Source organism: Schistocerca cancellata, chromosome 3 (assembly GCF_023864275.1).
Source record: "Schistocerca cancellata isolate TAMUIC-IGC-003103 chromosome 3, iqSchCanc2.1, whole genome shotgun sequence".
In the NCBI taxonomy this organism is placed as follows: domain Eukaryota; kingdom Metazoa; phylum Arthropoda; class Insecta; order Orthoptera; family Acrididae; genus Schistocerca; species Schistocerca cancellata.
Window position 1 is genome coordinate 844943226 of NC_064628.1, and position 22156 is coordinate 844965381.

The 22156-nt window shown below is 44.1% G+C and overlaps 1 long non-coding RNA gene across 1 annotated transcript in view; it reads right to left on the reverse strand.

Annotated features, from left to right (window-relative positions):
- Nucleotides 1-20122, reverse strand: part of LOC126177121 (uncharacterized) — a 256692-nt gene extending 236570 nt beyond the window's left edge. The window contains exon 1 of the long non-coding RNA XR_007535751.1: nt 20058-20122. This is a non-coding gene — a long non-coding RNA (uncharacterized LOC126177121). The remainder of the gene's footprint in view (nt 1-20057) is intronic.
- Between the last annotated feature and the right edge of the window lie 2034 nt (nt 20123-22156).

The following is a 22156-nucleotide window of genomic DNA, read 5'->3' on the forward strand; positions in this document are numbered from 1 at the left end:
TTCATTGAGGTGGCCGAGCGGTTCTAGGTGCTTCAGTCCAGAACCACACGGCTGCTACGGTCGCAGGTTCGAATCCTGCCTCGGGCATGTATGTGTGTGATGTCCATAGGTTAGTTTGGTTTAAGTAGTTCTAAGTTCTGAGGGACTGATGACCTCAGCTATTAAGTCCCATAGTGGTCAGTGCCATTTTAAAGGACTTCATTCTTGACTGCATTTTTATAGATGACGTAAATGTCCCAATGACTGAACAGTACTGGCTGAGTTCTATCCATGTGCGACAGCACACACTGATGAGTAGCTAAGTTTCGTTAGCATATTAATTAGTTAGAGACTGTTTGTGTCTGAATAGATACCATACAGGAACTATGAAGTGTGAGTTTATTTGGGTGATCATAGAAGGAAACTTTATTTGGTGGTCTGTTGGTGTTCGGTGCTCTGAAAGTAATAAAAAATGCACTTTTGTTGACTCGTAACAAATTTTTTACGGTGCTTCTCGCTACAACCATCGCCATAACGCGTTCCTAAATGTGGAGCTTCGCTATTCGGACTTTGATAATACCGTCAGCCGAACTCACTTTTTACTCTTTTCTAGGTGATAAAAGCTAGTGGATATCCTCTTGTTTAACAGTTTGTTTGTATCACATATCATAGCTACCCTTTGACATGTAACAGGATCTTATTTACGCATTTCCACCCACAAGCTGTGGCACGACGTGGAAATGAAAAGGAAGTGCTAAGCTAACAAAGGTGTTCACACTTCGGAGGAGAATCCTTGTCACAACCAACCAGGAAATCCGAGTAGCCTCACAGCGGGTGTGATGGTGATGTTTAGTTTACTGATTGTGATCGTGAAATGAGGTTAGAGGAGGAGGATGAGGAGATTACTGTTTAACGTCCCGTCGACAACGAGTTCATTAGAGACGGAGCACAAGCTCGGATTAGGGAAGGATGGGGAAGGAAATCGGCCGTGCCCTTTCTAAGGAACCATCCCGGCATTTGCCTGAAGCGATTTAGGGAAATCACGGAAAACCTAAATCAGGATGGCCGGACGCGGGATTGAACCGTCGTCCTCCCGAATGCGAGTCCAATGTGCTAACCACTGCGCCACCTCGCTCGGTAAATCAGGTTAGATAAAATTGGAAAGCCTGTACTCGGGGAAGAGTATAAAACACTTCTGCAGCCAGCATCGTGAATGGCGCGTAGGGATCAGGAAAATATGACAAGATAGGTTAGGGAATGCACTGAAGGGGTGGGAAATTGTCCCTTCCATGGGTATGCAGGTGAAATACGCAGAAAATCACCAGCTCCGTTCCTCGCCCACTGCAAAGAGCACCAACTCGACGTTGAATGACCGCGACGAGTCGTTAGAAGTCCCCTGCAAAAGTATTGAGCCATGCTGCCTACATAGTCGAATGGCTCTGAGCACTATGGGACTTAACATCTATGGTCATCAGTCCCATAGAACTTAGAACTACTTAAACCTAACTAACCTAAGGACATCACAGAACATCCAGTCATCAGGAGGCAGAGAAAATCCCTGACCCCGCCGGGAATCGAACCCGGGAACACGGGCGCGGGAAGCGAGAACGCTACCGCACGACCACGAGCTGCGGACCCTACATAGTCGTCAATAATTGAGAAAGTGTTGCCGTTGCAGGACTTTGTCACTAACTGACCTCTCGATTATGTCTCTTAAATGTCGGGCGACCTATGTGATCTTCGCTCGAATTGTCCAGCATGTTTTTCAAACAACTCGCGAACAATTCTGACCCACTGACATGGCGCATTGTGATCCATAGAAATGCCATCGTTATTTGCGAACAAGAAGTTCGTGAATGGCTGAAAACGGTCTCCACGTAGCCGAACGTAACCATTTCCAGTGAATCCTAGTTTCAGTTGGACCAGGGGACCCAGTCTATTCCATGTAAACACAGCCCACACCATCGCGGAGCCATCACTAGTTTGCACAGTGTTGTGCACTGGCAAGACAGCCAATCCACAGTGACGGGTAGCCGAAAGGCACGCGTTAAGCTCACGCAGACTGGCGTGAGGTCTGGAACAGTTAAGGTTTTGTATAGTAGCAAATAAAGTACGTAGTTGATGTAATACTTAACTTTAATCCATAATTGGAGAACATTGCTCTTGTTGATACATTATATAATCTCAATATAAACTGGTCATGGCGCCTTGCTAGGTCGTAGCAAATGACGTAGCTGAAGGCTATGCTAACTATCGTCTCGGCAAATGAGAGCGTATTGGTCAGTGTAGCTTCGCTAGCAAAGTCGGCTGTACAACTGGGGCGAGTGCTAGTACGTCTCTCTAGACCTGCCGTGTGGCGGCGCTCGGTCTGCAATCACTGACAGTGGCAACACGCGGGTCCGTCGTATACTAGCGGACCGCGGCCGATTTAAAAGCTACCACCTAGCAAGTGTGGTGTCTGGCGGCGACACCACACACAGTGCCTTGTTGACATCTTTGGTCCGTGGCTTCGTGGGGTCTGAGCCACACTCGAACCCTACCGTCATCTCCTACCAACTGAAATCGGGACTCATCTGACCAGGCTACGGCTTTCCGTTCGTGTAGGGTCCAACCGATATGGTCACGAGCCCAGCAGAGGCGCTGCAGGATTTGTCGTACTGTTAGCAGAGGTTCTCACGTCAGTGGTCTTCTGACAACCCCCTTAACGCCAAATTTGGTTCGTCGTGCGTCCCACATTGATTTCTGCGGTTATTTCACGAAGTGTCGCTTGTCTGTTACCACTGACAACTCTACGCAAAAGCCGCCGGCCACTGCGTTGTTAATGGCGAGAGGTAATGTTTTAAGTTCGATATTCTCGACACACTTTTGACACGGGGGATTTCAGAATATTGAACAACCTAACGATTTCCGAAATGGAATGTCCGATGAGCCTCGCTCGAGCTGCCATTCCGCTTTCAGAGTCTGTTAATTGCCATTGCGAGGCCACAATCAGGTGGGAAATCTTTTCACATAAATCACTTGCACCAATGCACTGTCCTTTTATACTTGTGTACGCGAGAGTTTCTAAAATCATTGGGGGAAGTGGCAACAAAACGACTATCCACGTTCGTGTGTAGAATATATGAGTCTGGCGATATACCATCTGACTTTCGGAAAAGCATCATCCACACAATTCCGAAGACGGCAAGAGCTGACAAGTGCGAGAATTATCGCACAATCAGCTTAACAGCTCATGCATCGAAGCTGCTTACAAGAATAAGAATGGAAAAGAAAATTGAGAATGCGCTAGGTGACGATCAGTTTGGCTTTAGGAAAAGTAAAGGGACGAGAGAGGCAATTAAGACGTTACGGCTAATAATGGAAGCAAGGCTAAAGAAAAATCAAGACACTTTCATAGGATTTGTCGACCTGGAAAAAGCGTTCGACAATAGAAAATGGTGCAATCTGTTCGAGATTCTGAAAAAAGTAGGGGTAAGCTATAGGGAGAGACGGGTCATATACAATTTGTACAACAACCAAGAGGGAATAATAAGAGTGGACGATCAAGAACGAAGTGCTCGTATTAAGAAGGGTGTAAGACAAGGCTGTAGCCTTTCGCCCCTGCTCTTCAATCTGTACATCGAGGAAGCAATGATGGAAATAAAAAAAAGGTTCAGGAGTGGAATTAAAATACAAGGTGAAAGGATATCAATGATACGATTCGCTGATGACATTGCTATCCTGAGTGAAAGTGAAGAAGAATTAAATGATCTGCTGAACGGAATGAACAGTCTAATGAGTACACAGTATGGTTTGAGAGTAAATCGGAGAATGACGAAGGTAATGAGAAGTAGTAGAAATTAGAACAGCGAGAAACTTAACATCAGGATTGATGGTCATGAAGTTAATGAAGTTAAGGAATTCTGCTACCTAGGCAGTAAAATAACCAATGACGGACGGAGCAAGGAGGACATCAAAAGCAGACTCGCTATGGCAAAAAAGGCATTTCTGGCCAGGAGAAATCTACTAATATCAAATACCGGCCGTAATTTCAGGAAGAAATTTCTGAGGATGTACGTCTGGAGTACAGCATTGTATGGTAGTGAAACATGGACTGTGGGAAAACCGGAACAGAAGAGAATCGAAGCATTTGAGATGTGGTGCTACAGACGAATGTTGAAAATTAGGTGGACTGATAAGGTAAGGAATGAGGAGGTTCTACGCAAGATGGGAGAGGAAAGGAATATGTGGAAAACACTGATAAGGAGAAGGGACAGGATGATAGGACATCTGCTAAGACATGAGGGAATGACTTCCACGTTACTAGAGGGAGCTGTAGAGGGCAAAAGCTGTAGAGGAAGACAGAGATTGGAATACGTCAAGCAAATAATTGAGGACGTAGGTTGCAAGCGTTACTCTGAGATGAAGAGGTTAGCACAGGAAAGGAATTCGTGGCGGGCCGCATCAAACCAGTCAGTAGACTGATGACCAAAGAAAAAAAAAAAAAACATGTGGCTATCGATAGCCCATGACTTCTGTCACCTCAGCGCACAGTGGTTATGTAGTATGCAAGTAGATATAGTGACGCTAAATTTAATTTGTGATGTTAGCTCTGAGCCGTGGCTGGCTGGGGTCATGCTTGTCTTGGGTTAAACCTTGTTTGCAGTCCTGTGGTTTTATTTCTCCTGCAGTTATCGCGATAATGCTGCTGTCCTCTCCGTAAGTGGCAGCAGCAGCGTGCAGCGTGTGTCGGATATAGTTTCCGGCTGGGCGGTGTGTCACCAATCGGTCGGTTGGCGTGGAGCAGCAAGGAAGTCTCCGTCGAGCGTGCTCTGGCCGGGGCCGCTGACGGTGTGCATGCGTGGTTGGAGTGTGAGGTGCTGCTTGCGAGTGCTCCCAAGTTCGTCGCCCACAGATCTTGGACATGAAAGTTGAGTTATCACTTAACCTACTATCGAGCCTCAGCTGTTTACATTTCTTCGTTTGATCCTTGTCGCTTTTGGGACATTCCCGCGAGCAACAACGTGTGTGTTTTCAAGTCGGCCAAGATCCCAGCCATCTTCTGTGGAGTTTAAGTTAACTTAATTTATTCCCTGTTATTGAAGCTGACCAGCGATATTTTCTGCCTTGTGGCCGTTGACGTTCCGGTTACCTGCCCTGGTCGTTGGCATAATTTTCGGCAGTGTATTTTCCTCGTCATGTTGTTACTGTCCAGCGAAGCGTGTAGTTCGACAGCTGAGGTATTGTTTATCGTTGTGGGCGCCAATATTCTGTATGCCGTTGCATTGAAATCTTGTGTCGTTTTACTGGTTGCTTGGAGCGCAACTGATCTTGTTGATTGGTCTGTCTGTTGGTTGGGTTGCCTACAGATTAAGAAGTCGTTGGACAGGCTGCCAGTCTCACCTAAATGGGTGTTAGTGCTACAATCCCAGGCCGACCCTTGGAAACTTCTGAGCGCCGTTCCTTGTGTGTTACATAGCAATTTCCTAGTTTAGGTTTTAGTTATGCAGTTGATGTGTGGCCTTCAGCCGAGTATCAGTACCTCTTAAATTAATGTTCTTGTCTTGCCCTTAAGGCATGAGATAGTTATTCTTTATAGGGGCCTTCAGCCGAATTTTATATGAAACGTTTTAAGATACGGCCTTCTACATTTTAAAAGTGAAACTCTTCTTTCTAGGGATTAAGCCGTTAAATTATTTCCTGATGTGCGGCCTTCAGTCGAGTTTTAATATCTCTTAAATTGATGTTCTTGTCTTGCTTTTAAGGCATAAGACTGTTATACTTTTGTATGGGGTCTTCAGCCGAATTTTGCATGAAATGTTTTAAGATAAGGCCTTCTGCCTTTTGATTGAAATTCTTCTTATTGCTTAATATGCGGCCTCCGGCCGAGTTCCATTACAATTAAATTGCTAGGGCCTTCAGCCTGTTTAGATTGAATATTTAGAAATAATTTTTGGGTAAAACTTCCAGAAGAACCTTGTATTTCAATTTCTTGCTTAGGCCTTGTTTCTTGGATTTTGAGTGTGGCCTTCAGCAGATCTAAAGTCAATCAGAGGAGGTCCATTAAAGTTTTGTGTGTTTTGCATCCTTGTTGTAATATTTTGTGTTGATAAAGTTTGTATGTTGAGTGCAACTTATTTTGGCCCCTTTCCACAACCTAATCCGCTCTGTCCTGCTAGCTTAGGCATTTCACGGGCGTTTGCATTACTTCTAGCTCGCGCAGTTTCTCACATTTTTGTTTGTAACTGCATTGTTGAATTCGTGTGCACAGTTTAATTAAGTCACAAAGTAAAAATGGCACTTGCGTGTACCCGCGTTATCGGTGAGTGCAGCACGACACAGCTGATACCGTGAGACTGCTGTACAACCGTTAGGGGAACAGCTCCACACAGGCGGTCTCGAAGTGACGGCGAGGCGGCCGGGTGGTGGGTCGCCTTGGAAACCCGGCCATCTTCAGCAGAAAGCTGTCAGCTGGCGGCTAGCGGTGACCGTCCAGATTAGCGAACAACCTCTAACGCCGCGCGGTTAGCGTCTTTCACGCACGCCTTGTCCCAGCCAACGCGATTATTGCTCATCAGTGCTATAGCGCGGACGAGTCCGGTTCTTGCTGCCACGTCAACCACAGACCACGCTCATTAGCATGAGTGTTCCAAGTCTCTACGCTCAAATATTCCGGTATGTGCTGGGTGTTTACAAAAACAGTGTCCCATACTTTTACCGTGGGTTGAAAAGGTCAATATAAACATGTATCCGGAGACATATACTTATTGGTACTAATTGCCTGAACACCGACACCGTGAAATACACATTGATCTATTCGTGCACGACAGCCAGAAGGCAGTGGACATTGACTCTCCGCTTTTTACAGTGCTCGCCAAATACGAGTGCACGGAATGTCAGATGTGCCTTGTAATCGGGGTTAAGCAGTGTGCGATTTGTGCTTTTACCAATGGAAGAGATGTCCTAATGTTGGCAAAAAAAAATCGCCGGCCGGTGTGACCGAGCGGTACTAGGCGCTTCAGTACGGAACTGCGCTTCTGCTACTGTCGCTGGTTCGAATCCTGCCTCGGGCATGGAAGTGTATGATTTCTTTAGTTAGGTTTAAGTAATTCTAAGGCTAGGGGATTGATGACCTCCGATGTTAAGTCCCATAGTGCTTAGAGCCACTTGAACAATTTGTTGGAAAATTAGTGCTACCGCTCGATCGAGGAGAGGTCAGTACCCAACGAGACACGTCCGCTTCCTTAACTGGAATGTGAACGGCTTTCGCACTAAAAAAGCGGAACTAAACGACTTTATAACCCGACACCACACTGACGTTGCGATTGTCGCGGAAAACTAGCTTACGGCCTCAGTAGTCTCCGACTCCGTAATATGCAGATGTAAGGGACGGATAGGAAGGACCGGAGCGGAGATGGCACACCGATTTTCACAGTAAATTCGATATGGCACCACATGGAGACATAACCACAGCTGCAGACGCTGGAAGCTATAGCTGTAACGATCCACACAGTAGTTGGAAATATAACATTGGTGGCAGGATACTTCAGTCCAAACCGCCCGCTCATTCGAGAAGATCTACTCTCAGTCGTCTACAGATACCCAAAAATTCTAGTAGCCGGCTATTTAAACGCCAAACACTCCACTTGGAACTCCTGAAAGAACAACCCGAAGGGTCTTACATTATCTGAGCTTCAAATGGATCTCAACTGAGTCGTTTACGGAGCACTAGATCCTACCAGGATCAGTCACTTCCGTGAACAAACAGATGATGTCCTCAATATTGCATTAACGAAAGGGATTGATCCAAACGTACAGGTAAGCGCCATAAATGACCTCTCATCAGACCATCTGTCAGTCGTAGGAATCGTCAGCCGCGGAGGATTAGTGATCCCATCCATCAACCAAATGGAAGTCAGCTGGGACTTAGACAAGAGGTACCTCTCTAATAACGCCAGGCCTACTGTACCTCTACATACTACAGCTAACACCGACATGGCAGTAGAAATTTTGGTTGTTGAGATCTAGCAGGCACAGTGGAGGTCTGCAAACGTCACAGTGTTACTAGACTTGCAATTAGCCATCTTCCCACGACAACTGCAAGAGCTGAAAGCGCTGACAACCGTTGGATGAGGTACAGAAACCCTGCAGACAGATGAAGAATGACAAGTCTGTCAAGAGAACTCCGAAAAAGGGTGGTAGAGTGGAGACAACAAACAAGGGAGAACACAATGACAAAGTTTGTTTTTCGAACAAAGGACGAGTGGAAGCTTGTAAACCGACCCCGCAATCGAACAACACCTAAGTGAGCATCTTGCGGCCGAATGGTTCGATATACGATGCTCCAGAACAGGCCGTACTGTTTGCAGACTCGTACGTCAAGCAAATGTCTTCGAAAACTAGACAAGACTCCTAAGGACGGCTAAGGGTCGGCGTAGTAGTACAGGTTTTCATTGCACGGTTCCGAAATGCACCGCTTCGGGACCAACCTAGCCTTACCACTCCACGAGAGGTAGCCCAAATCGTCAAGAGGACAAACAACTTGGCACCAGGACTCTATCGTGTAACCAATGCTGGACTCCGGCACCTACTGCAAAAAGTCCTAGTCCTCCTCACGAGGATAATAAACAGCTGCTTGATGACCACATGTTTCCCAAAGGCTCGGGAAACCGGGAAGCTTGCACCCACTCAAAAACCGGTAAAGAATCTGGCGGTACCTACGAACCACCGGCCCATAACATTACTACGCATCCTGGGAAAAACCCTGGAACATGTGTTATTGGCTAGGATGTCCAACTGTTTCAGGGACCACAGAATTGTCCGGCCTGAGCAATATGGCTTCCAGCAGAAGATGTCGGCAGAATTACAATTGGTACAACTCACCGAACATACAGTATACGACATCGATTCAACTTACGGCAATCCACGATCGGCATATTTTTTGACATCGAAAAGGCGTACGACACAGCAGGGCGTAACAAACTCACAGCGAAACTCTATTGTCAGACACCTTTATCGGACTGTTACGTGAAACTGGAAGATAGTTTTCTACAAGGAAGAAACTTCTACGTGGATGGCAAACGTTCATCGGGTAAAACACCAGAAGCAGGTATCCCGCAGGAATCTATTAGCTAAATGGTTCAAATGGCTCTCAGCACTATGGGACTCAACATCTGAGGTCATCAGTCGCCTAGACTTAGTACACATCCATGCCGGAAGCAGGATTCAAACCTGCGACCGTAGAAGCAGTGCGGTTCCGGACTGAAGCGCCTAGAACTGCTCGGCCACAACGGCCGGCAATCGGTTATCTCACCACTGCTGTTCAGTGTATGTGTAAATGACATGTCAGAGATCCCTCTGGTGACCTGCTGTTTGTTTTCCAACGATACTGACTTTGTCACGTCGGGCCCCAACTTGGACCAACTAATAAATAGGATTCAACGCCAAATAGATCTCATGGAAGAGTGAGAGCAGTTCAACAAAATAACAATCAACGCCACGAAGAGTATTACAATGCTCTTTACTTAGAAGAAGCTACCGGTACTACGTTACTCACTAAGGGTGCTAGGGCAACCTATCCCTTGATCCCGCTCGATGAAGTGGCTGGGGTCATTCTGGATAAGTCCCTTCACAATATGCATACAGCAACGCAAAAAGGACGCCATGAAGTTGGCGCACCCACTAATACCGTTCTTCACCAGCACTCAACTCAACACCAACACAAAGCAGCAATTCTATAGGTCGACAGTCTGGCGAAAACTCCTCTACGGATGTGCAGCGTGGGGAGTCACGTGTGATACTAATATACGTGCACTGCAGCCAGTACGAATCGGTGCCTAAGGTGGACGCTAGGGGCTCCCCGATGGAGAACCAGGGAGCTATACGAAGCCCTAACGGAGAAATATCTGCACGAAAAAATAAAGGACTATGCCACGAAGCAATTTACCAAAAGGGATCGCTTAAAGTGCGAAATACCCCAGATCCGACTAACAACCACAGCGCTGGTGTAAGTACAAAGTGCCACGGGCCTTGGTCCGCTGGTACCCACCGTAAGTTTGTGTACCAGTCGTCGAAAAGCTGCGAGGACCAAAGCTCGTGGAACGAATTAAAGAAAGGTCTCTACAATACCCAACACTCATATCGTAAGAAAAATGTTACCTAACGAAATAAGCGTCCAGTTACCTAACAAAGTGTGTAATAAATTGTTAAATAAAGAGGCATAAAATATGTGTATCTTTTAGTGAGAGAAGCGTACCTAAGGAATGGAAAGTTACACAGGTCACCGACGTCGATTTGCAGTAGGATTTTGGAACGTATACTGTGTTCGAATATTGTGAATTACCTCGAAGAAAACGGTCTATTGACAGAGAGCACGGATTCAGAAAGTATCGTTCTTGCGTGTCACAGCTAACTCTTTATTCTTACAGGGACTACATATTTTTGTAGATTACCAGAAGTCTCTTGGTACAGTTCCTCACTAGCGCCTTCTAATCAGACTGCGTACCAATGGAGTATCACCTCAATTGTGCGACTGGGTTCGTGATTTCCTGTTCGTGATTTCCTGTCGGAGTGGTCACAGTTCGTAGTAACTGACGGAAAATCATCGAGTGAAACAGAAGTAATATCTGGAGTTCCCCAGGGAATTGCTGTAGCTCATTTGTTGTCACAAATTTAGGGTAATTACTTACGAGACAGTCTGAGCAGCCGTCTTAGGTTGTTCGCAGATGATGCTGTCATTTACGGTCTACTAATCGGAATATTAAAACCAATTGCAAAATGATTTAGACACTATATCTGTATGGCAAGAAAAGTGCTAATTGACCTTAAATGTTGAAATGTGTGATATCATACACATACTAAAAGGGAACCGTTAGACTTCGGTGACACAATAAATCACGCAAATCTAAAGGCTGTCAGTTCAACTAAACATCTAGGAATTACAATTAGCAACAAATCAAATTCGGATGATCGTATAGATAACGTTGTGCAACAGGAAAACCAAAGAGTGCTTTTTATTGGAAAAACATTTAGAAGGTCCAACATGTGTGCTAAACACACAGCATACACTATGCTTGTCCGCCCTTTGCTAGAATATTGCTGTACGGTATGGGATTCTTACCAGATAGGATTGACGGAAGACATCGAAATAGTTCATAGGAGGTCAGCTCGTTTGGCATTGTCGCGAAACACGGGAGAGAGTGTCACGGTTATAGTTCGCGAATTGGAGTGGCAGTCATTAAAACAAAGGCGTTTTTCTCTGCGACGAGATTTAAATTTCCAAGGTTTAAAAACGAATGCGAAAAAAAAACACAGGAAAAAACGACCATTGTAGTAAAATAAGAGAGATCAGAGCTCGCACCGTAATATTGAAGTTTTCGTTCTCCCAGGGCGCTGTTCGAGAATGGAACGGTAGATAAATAAAATGAACGTGGTTCGATGAACGCTCTGTCAGGCACTTAAATGTGGACTGCAGAGTAGTCATGTGGATATAGGTGTAGAACATGTAAGAAAATAAGAATAACAAGAATAAGCAATAAATATTTTCAAAGGGCAAAAAAGATATGCTAGTGTACTCGACAAATTCGATGTGAAATGGTCGTCTTGGATGTGTAACAAACCCAAAAATATTAAACGTATTTTCATTTAAAAGGTAGTAAAAAACTTGTCACAAAACAAGTGAATATTCAATACACTGGGGTGCGTATGATAATTGTTAGGCTACTGTAACCACGCATCACCAAACAGAAAACTTATTTTATAGCACTTATTTACGTTGATCGTATGAGTGCAATGATTTGTAGAGAAGTCATATTGCGAGTTGATATTCTCATTATCTGACATTATTAATAACTTATACACGTTAGTCGATTATGTGAAGAAATTTGTCAATGGAACAGAAGGAGTTGCCCACCAATAAATCGTTTAGGCTCCTCCTAAAGTGAAATTTATTAATAATTAAACTTTTGTTGCTGCTGGCAAGGTATTAAAAATGTTTGTTCTTGAATAATGGACACGATTCTGCACCAAAGTAAGTGACCTTAAACCCTTCTGAAGATTATTATTATTATTATTATTATTATTTCTAGCTATGATTCCATGAACTGAGCAGTTGGTTTGAAGAACAGATATATTTTGATGAGAAATTTCATTAAGGAGTAACTATATTGAGAAGCAGTAGTTAGTATCCCCAGTTCTTCGAACTTGGAACTAGCATCATCAACAAACTTTGGTAAAGTGAAACACATATTCACAAAATCTCTGCAGAGATATTTTCCGAAAACTGATTTAAGATAACAGACAATGATTATCTAGATGAAACACTTAAAACTAATTTTATGTTTTTAACATAGAATTGTTACCTCTTTTCTGAAGAGCATTCTGTCAGTTGATGAAGTTCCTTTAGTTGGAATATTGTATTAACGTCTTTAATGCGTTTTCATGTATACTTTAAATTTTTATGTGACTCTAAATTTGCAAACATTATGACAGAAATTAAGCATTGGTGACAAAGGTCTGTGGATTGTCATAATTTGTCTGACAACCATTGACCATTAATGGTGCTAGATTCTGCTGACATGGAAATGTGACTGTTGAAGGCGGGTAAAGGGCTCCAAATGAATTATATTTCAAAACAATGACACCAGGTGAAAAACTATCATAAATAATGAATAGTTGTAACACAACTAACACTAAAAATTACTTATCAACACTACTAGTGCTAGAGGTAGTTCTGGCACGCTATACTGAACCCTGTAGACTGTACTTGCAGCTCTCAAAACATGACTTCCTCTCCATTTTCAAATCACACACATTTAGTTCCCAACGCTACAACTGGTAACGATTCGTCAGAAAAGTTGCATGTTATTGCAATAATGAGAATCTCAACTTGTTACTTTTTTTGCATTTGCAAGGGAACGACGTTTCTGGGTTCAAATAAAAAGTAACGCTTATTACACGTGTTTGGACTCGAAGAATTTTAGCTTGGCTTGATGAGTTACAGAATAAATGATCCCGGGTGAAAGTGACCAAATAATGCTACCCTTTTTTTATTCTTGTGTCATATATGTCTGACAACATTTGAATTCCGAACGCTTCAGTAGTTCTGTGGTATGCTCCTTCTAGTTGAATTTATTATACTAATGCAATCTCAAGAATTTAAGATTGCCAAAATCTTTTTTCTGCTTGTCATATTGTTTTAGGCATATACTGAAGTAAAAGCTTTTCTAAACTGCATACAGCGTTTTTTTTTTAGGGTTCCTTACCTCAATGTGTAAAAACGGAAGCCTTACAGGTTAAGAAATTTTTTTCTCTGGAACGGATTAGAGTTTCAAGTTCAAATTCTAAGGTCTGTGGCTCCTTGGCAGTGTAAAAATTTTAATCTTGTAAGTCAATGCAGTCAAAAGATAAGGTCATTTATGGCACATATTTTGATGCTCGAAAACTCTTTCATCAAAACCTACAGGATGCGCCTCATTGAACTAGAATCATGAAATTCGGTGAGAAGCGAGGTTTCACAGTACATGAAAAGTAGGAAATATGAAACTCGTTAAATTGTAATTGCGTTACTTAAGAGAAAACTTTTTCTGTTTGAACATACAATGCATTCATCATCCGTCAAAAGCATAACAGAGACAAAATGTATGTTCTCCCGTAATCCATGTTTCACTACCATATAATGCTGTGCTATAGCCATGTTTTAGTAGGTAAATAAAAATATTTTATTAAACGTTCTCTTTCTACATATACAGGGTGAGTCACGTAACATTACCGCTGCATATATTTCGTAAACCCATCAAATACTGACGAATCGATTCCACAGACCGAACGTGAGGAGAGGCGCTAGTGTAATTGGTTAATACAAACCATAAAAAAAATGCGCGGAAGTATGTTTTTTAACACAAACCTACGTTTTTTTAATGGGACCCCGTTAGTTTTGTTAGCACATCTGAACATATAAACAAATACGTAATCAGTGCCGTTTGTTGCATTGTAAAATGTTAATTACATCCGGAGATATTGTAACCTAAAGTTGACGCTTGAGTACCACTCCTCCGCTGTTCGATCGTGTGTATCGGAGAGCACCGAATTACGTAGGGATCCAAAGGGAACGGTGATGGACCTTAGGTACAGAAGAGACTGGAACAGCACATAACGTCCACATGCTAACACCTTTTTATTGGTCTTTTTCACTGACGCACATGTACATTACCATGAGGGGTGAGTTACACGTACACACGTGGTTTCCGTTTTCAATTACGGAGTGGAATAGTGTGTGCCCCGACATGTCAGGCCAATAGATGTTCAATGTGCTGACCATCATTTGCTGCACACAGTTGCAAATCTCTGGCGTAATGAATGTCGTACACGCCGCAGTACATCTGGTGTAATGTCGCCGCAGGCTGCCACAATACGTTGTTTCATATCGTCTGGGGTTGTATGCACATCACGGTACACATTCTCCTTTAACGTACCCCACAGAAAGAAGTCCAGAGGTGTAAGATCAGGAGAACGGGCTGGCCAATTTATGCATCCTCCACGCCCGTCGAACATCATGTCAAGGGTCAGCCTAGTGTTGATTGCGGAATGTGCAGGTGCACCATCATGCTGATACCACATACGTCGACGCGTTTCCAGTGGGACACACTCTATTCCACTTCGTAATTGAAAACGGAAACCACGTGTGTACGTGCACCTCACCCCTCATGGTAATGTACATGTGCGTCAGTGAAAAAGACCAATAAAAAGGTGTTAGTATGTGGACGTTATGTGCTGTTCCAGTCTCTTCTGTACCTAAGGTCCATCACCGTTCCCTTTGGATCCCTACGTAATTCGGTGCTCTCCGATACACACGATCGAACAGCGGAGGAGTGGTACTCAAGCGACAACTTTAGGTTACAATATCTCCGGATGTAATTAACATTTTACAATGCAACAAACGGCACTGATTAAGTATTTGTTTTTACGTTCAGATGTGCTAACAAAACTAACGGGGTTCCATTTAAAAAAAACGTAGGTTTGTGTTAAAAAACATACTTCCGCGCATTTTTTTTATGGTTTGTATTAACCAATTACACTAGCCCCTCTCCTCACGTTCGGTCTGTGGAATCGATTCGTCAGTATTTGATGTGGTTTACGAAATATATCCAGCGGTAACGTTAGGTGACTCAACCTGTATAAACTGAAGTCCTCTGCTCGCTTCTTTTTGTATGTTCGGTCTAGTCTGAGCATCAACTGTTGAGATTTTAATACTGTCTTGGAATTCCCGAGGCCCATACCTGGACGGTATCGATATCGACACCAGGCAAAAATCGTTGAGATTCTCGATTCCCAGGTGTATATATATATATATATATATATATATATATATATATATATATATATATATATATATATATATATATATATATATTGTACGAAACCTCAGTTTGCGAGTCTTATTCGCACGTGGCCAATTTCACAAAGATTCGTGACAAAGAATTAGGTAGGAGCCATTCATTAATGGTTTGTAGCGCTAGTATTCGAGGATCACCATGCAGAAGTGCCTGCTGCGACCAGCGTTCTTTTGTCGCGTAGGGATGTGTTAGGTGGCGACCAGTTTGGCTGTGTAAAGGTAAGGGACCAGAGAGCCACTTTTGTCGTTACGATTGATGATGGAAGCAAGACTGAAGAAATGTCAACACACATTCAGAAGATTTGTCGACCTTAAAAAGCACTCGACAATGTAAAATGGTGGAAGATGTTTGAAATTCTAGGAAACGTAGGGGTAATCTATAGGGAAGACGGGAAATATGTAACATGTACAAGAACCAAAAGCGAACAATAAGACTGGAAGACAGAGAACGAAGTACTTGGTTTAAAAAGTGTGTAAGACATGGATGCTGTCTTTCGCCGTTGCTGTTCAATCTATACATCGAAGGGTCAATGACGGAAATGAAAAAAAAAAAGATTCAAGTGAGTGACTAAATTTAAGATGGAAGGATATCAATGATAAGAGTCGCTAATAACATTACTGTTGTCAGTGAAAGTGAAGAAGAATTACAGGACCTGTTGAACGAAATGAACACTCATATGAGGACAGAATACAGATTGAGAGTAAATCGAAGAAAGACGAAAGTGATAAGAATTAGCAGAAATGAGAACAGCGAGAATCTTTACATTAGAATTAAGTTATCACGAAGTAGACGAGACCAAGGAATTCTGCTACCTAGGCAACAAAATAAGGCACGATGGTCGGAGAAAGGAGGACATAACACAGCCCTGGCAAAAACGGCATTTCTGGCCAAGAGAAGTCAACTAGTGTCAAAACTGGTTCTAATGGCTCTGAGCACTATGGAACTTAACTCCTGAGGTCATCAGTCCCCTAGAACTTAGAACTACTTAAACCTAACTAACCTAAGGACATCACATACATCCATGCCCGAGGCAAGATTCGAACCTGCGACCGTAGCGGTCTCGCGGTTCCAGACTGTAGCGCATAGAACCGCTCGGCTACTCCGGCCGGCAACTAGTGTCAAACAAAGGTCTTAATTTGAAGAAAAAATGTGCGTTTGGAGCACGGTGTTGTATGGTAGTGAAACATGGATTATGAGAGAAGGAGAACAGAAGAGAATCGAGACACTTGAGATGTGAATCTACAGAAAAATTTTGAAAGTTAGGTGGACAGATGAGGTAAGGAATGAGAAGGTTCTGTGCAGAATCGGCGCGGAAAGGAATAGATGGAAAACATTGACAAGAAGAAGGGATCGGGCATGTGTTCAGATATCACGGAATTAATTCCACGGTACTAGAAGGATGCGTAAATAGTAAAAACTATAAAGGAAAATGTGGTGTCACCGCCAGACACCACACTTGCTAGGTGGTAGCTTTAAATCGGCCGCGGTCCATTAGTACAAGTCGGGCCCGCGTGTCGCCACTGTCAGTAATTGCAGACCGAGCGCCACCACACGGCAGGTCTTGAGAGACGTACTAGCACTCGCCCCAGTTGTACGGACGACTTTGCTAGCGACTACACTGACGAAGCCTTTCTCTCAGTTGCCGAGAGACAGTTAGAATAGCCTTCAGCTAAGTCCATGGCTACGACATAGCAAGGCGCCATTAACCATTTCTAGAGAGAGTCTCACTTGTATCATCAAGAACGCTGTATACAAATGATGGATTAAAGTTAAGTATTCCAGCAGCTACGTACTTTTCTTTATAGCATTCATTACGTATCCTGTTTCAGACCTCACGCCCATCTGCGTGAGCTTAACGCGTGCCTTTCGGCTACTTCCGAGTGGCGTGGCTGTTTTGTTACGCCACGACAGAAAACAGAGGTTGGAATACATCCAGCAAATAATTGAGGACGCAGGTTGCAAGCCACTCTGAGATGAAAAGGTTGGCACAGCAGAAGAATTCGAGCCGGGCCGCAAAACAAATTTTGAGAGTCTTGTGCCCGTATGTATGCATATACATGTACACTGTCATTTCATTTCAGTCTGGAACAATACGGTAATGGAGTACTATAGAAAATCTCTAGTGTTGTGACAAGGTATTCTCGACTACGAAGTATCCTCCGCTTCCGCAGATTACACAGCACTGGTTTAAGGTCCTGGTGGCACAAGCCGCTAATTGGGTCGTCAAGCTGAGAGGGGGGCCGCGGGTGGCGCTCAAGTGCAATATTTGCATACAGTGCGTACCGCAAGTAGCGACGAAACGTAACACCGGTGAAAGAGCGCGAGAAAAAGAAGGGGGAGGGGTCGCCAAATGAAAAGGCGCTTGTGTGAAAAGGTGTTCTAGAACCGGTCATGAGTATACAGGGTGGTCTATTGATCATGACCGGGCCAAATATCTCACGAAATAAGCGTCAAACGAAAAAACTATAAAGAACGAAACCTGTCTAGCTTGAAGGGAGAAACCAGATGGCTCTATGGTTGGCCCGCTAGATGGCGCTGCCATAGGTCAAACGGATATCACCCGCGTTTTTTAAGATAGGAACCCCCATTTTTATTACATTTTCGTATAGTACGTAAAGAAATATGAATGTTTTAGTTGGACATTTTTTTCGCTTTGTGATAGATGGCGCTGTAATAGTCACAAACGTATAAGTACGTGGTATCACGTAACATTCTACCAGTGCGGACGGTATTTCCTTCGTGGTACATTACCCGTGCTAAAATGGACCGTTTACCAATTGCGGAAAAGGTCGATATCGTGTTGATGTATGGATATTATGATCAAAATGCTCAACGTGCGTGTGCTATGTATGTTGCTCGGTATGCTGGACGTCATTATCCAAGTGTCCGGACCGTTTGCCGGATAGTTACGTTATTTGAGGAAACAGGAAGCGTTCAGCCATATGTGAAAAGTCAACCACGACCTGAAACAAATGATGATGCCCAAGTAGGTGTTTTAGCTGCACACGCGTCTAATCCTAGCAGACAAATTGCACGAGAATCGGGAATCTCAAAAACGTCGGTGTTGAGAATCCTACATGAACATCGATTGCACCCGTACCATATTTCTGTGCACCAGGAATTGGCATGGCGTCGACTTTGAACGTCGTGTACAGTTCTGCCACTGGGCACAATAGAAATTGTGGGACGATGAAAAATTTTTTGCACGCGTTCTGTTTTGCGACGAAGCGTCATTAACCAGCAGCGGTAACGTAAACCGGCATAATATGCACTATTGGGCAACGGAAAATCCACGATGGCTGCGACAAGTGGAACATCAGCGACCTTGGCGGGTTAATGTATGGTGCGGCATTACGGGAGGAAGGACAATTGTCCCCCATTTTATCGATGGCAATCTAAATGGTGCAATGTATGCAGATTTCCTACGTAATGTTCTACCGATGTTACTACAACAGGTTTCACTGCATGACAGAATGGCGATGTACTTCCAACATGATGGATGTCCGACTCATAGCTCGCGTGCGATTGAAGCGGAACTGAATAGCATATTCATGAGAGATGGATTGGTCGTCGAAGAGCATACCATGGCCCGCACTTTCACCGGATCTGTCGTCCCCGGGTTTTTTTCTGTGGGGAAAGTTGCAGGATATTTTCTATCGTCAGCCACCGACAACGCCTGACAATATGCGTCAGCGCATTGTCAATGCATGTGCGAACACTACGGAAGGCGAACTACTCGCTGTTGACAGGAATGTCGTTTCACGTATTGCCAAATGCATTGAGGTTGACAGACATCATTTTGACCATTTATTACATTAATGTGGTATTTAGAGATAATCACGCTGTAATAGCATGCGTTCTAAGAAATATAAGTTCACAAAGGGACATGTAACGCATTGGAACAACCGAAATAAAATGTTCAAACGTACCTACGTTCTGTATTTTAATTTGGAAAACCTACCTGTTACCAACTGTTAACTGTTCGTCTGAAATTGTGAGCCATATGCTTGTGACTATTGCAACGCCATCTATCACAAAGCGAAAAAAAGTGGTCCAAGTAAAACATTCATTGTTTTTTACGTACTACATGAATATGTAATAAAAAATGGGAGTTCCTATTTAAAGAAAAGCAGCTGATGTCCGTTTGACCTATGGCGGCAGCCGGCCGGAGTGGCCGAGGGGTTCTAGGCGCTTCAGTCTGGAACCACGCGACCGCTGCAGTCGCAGGTTCGAGTCCTGCCTCGTGCATGGATGTGTGTGGTGTCCTTAGGTTAGTTAGGTTTAAGTATTTCTAAGTTCTAGGGGACTGATGACCTTAGATGTTACGTCCCACAGTGCTCAGAGCCATTTGAACCATTTTTGAAACTATGGCAGCTCCATCTAGCGGGCCAACCGTAGCGCCATCTGGTTTCCCCCTTCAAGCTAGACAAGTAGACAAGGAGAGAGTTTTATACTTCGACCACGGCCTATCAGCCCGGAAGTTTTAAGTGAAGACAATACCGGCCGTGAAAGCTTACATTGTGTGATTGTAGTATTTTTGTTTGACGCTTATTTCGTGAGATATTTGGCCCGGTCACTACCAATGGACCACTCTGAATACGTATATGTAAAGCTGGTAACAAGCTGTATACAGAATGTCAGGGAGACTTTCCTTCATACGGCTGATGCACAGTAGCAGACATAGAGAGGGAGGGAGCTCATACTTACGGAGCGAGAGCTGCAAAGATTCTGTACAGCGGAGGCAAGGCGGACAGTGGCAGCTCGCTGTGCGGCGGCGGCAGCAGTACTGGGAGCGTGCAGTGTGTGGGGAGGTGGCGGCGGCCAGCGTCGCGACACCGGGGGCCACGGACGCCGCCGCATTCAATTGTCCGGCCAGGCGCGCAGCTGGCGGCCGCTTCTATCGCGTCTTCCACCTCATCCCACTTCCCCGGCACTTCTACAGACGCGCGTCAGTCCTTACAGGAGTCCTCACACGACGGGTGTCCGGCACATTTTTCACTGACGGCTAGAAGTGAGTGCAGAGGCAATTCTCAAATCGTTGGACGCGGAGGAGATGTATCGTGACAGGCTCGTTCACCAGACTTGACGCCTCTGGATCTTTCCTTGTCGGGATTCGTAAAAGACATTGTTTACAAAGACGTTCCAACTACACCTGAGATATGCGACAGAGAATTGTCAGAGGACATGCTTCGATAAGTGCCGAAGTGACAACGAGTAGCACTCAATCCATGATATGAAGGTTGCAGCACTGCACTGATACCAATGGTCATCAGTTCGAACACCTTCTGTAAATGGACGTTCATGCCACCTTTTTTACCATTGTCCTTCAAAGACCTGTTACACATAATTGGATTCGTCTCGATAGCGGCTATCTGAAAATAGTACCGAACTATAGCATCCCATCAAAAAAAGAAAAGAATGTTGACCTTCATATCTCTGACGCGACCCCACCTAGCAACAAAAACCCAACGTCATATTACGGCCTCCGTTGTACTATGCAACTTTTGCCCCACAAACTCTTCAGCTTCTGTCGTACATTCAGAGGTGCTCCATTGATCGTGAGCGGGCCAAATATCTCACGAAATATGCATCAAACGAAAAAACTACAAAGAACGAAACTCGTCTAGCTTGAAGCGAGAAACCAGATGGCGCTATGGTTGGCCCGCTAGATGGCTCTGCCATAGGTCAAACGGATATGAACAGCGTTTTTTAAAATAGGAACCCCCATTTTTATTACATAGTCGTGTAGTACGTAAAGAAATATGAATGTTTTAGTTGGACTAATTTTTTCGCTTTGTGATAGATGGCGCTGAAATAGTCACAAACGTATAAGTACGTGGTATCACGTAACATTCCGCCAGTGGGGACGATATTTGCTTCGTAATACATTACCCGTGCTAAAATGCACCGTTTACCAATTGCGGGAAAGCTCGATATGGTGCTGATGTAATGCTACTGTGATCAAAATACCCAACGGGCGTGTGATAGGTATGCTGCTTGGTGTCCTGGAAGATATCATCCGAGTGTCCTGACCGTTCACCGGATAGTTACGTTATTTAAGGAAACGGGAATTGTTCAGCCACATGTCACACGTCAACCACGACCTGCAACAAATGATGATGCCCAAATAGGTGTTTTAGCTGCTGTCGCGGCTAATCCGCACATCAGTAGCAGACAAACCGCGCGAGAATCGGAAATCTCAAAAACGTCGGTGTTGAGAATGCTACATCAACATCGATTGCACCCGTACCATATTTCTATGCACCAGCAATTGCATGACGACAGCTTTGAACGCCATGTACACTTCTGCCACTGGGCACAAGAGAAATTACGGGACGATGACAGATTTTTTGCACGCGTTCTATTTAGCGACGAAGCGTTATTCACCAACAGCGGTAACGTAAACTGGCATAATATGCACTATTGGGCAACGGAAAATCCACGATGGCTGCGACAAGTGGAACATCTGCGACCTTGGCGGGTTAATGTACGGTGCGACATTATGGGAGGAAGGATAATTGGCCCCCATTTTATCGATGGCAATCTAAATGGTGCAATGTATGCTGTTTTCCTACGTAATGTTGTACTGATGTTACTACAAGATGTTTCACTGCATGACAGAAGACGAACTACTCGCTGTTGAGAGGAATGTCGTTACACGTATTGCCAAATGCATTGAGGTTGAAGGACATCATTTTGAGCATTTATTGCATTAATGTGGTATTTACAGGTAATCACGCTGTAACAGTATGCGTTCTCAGAAATGATACGTTCACAAAGGTACATGTATGACATTGGAACAACCG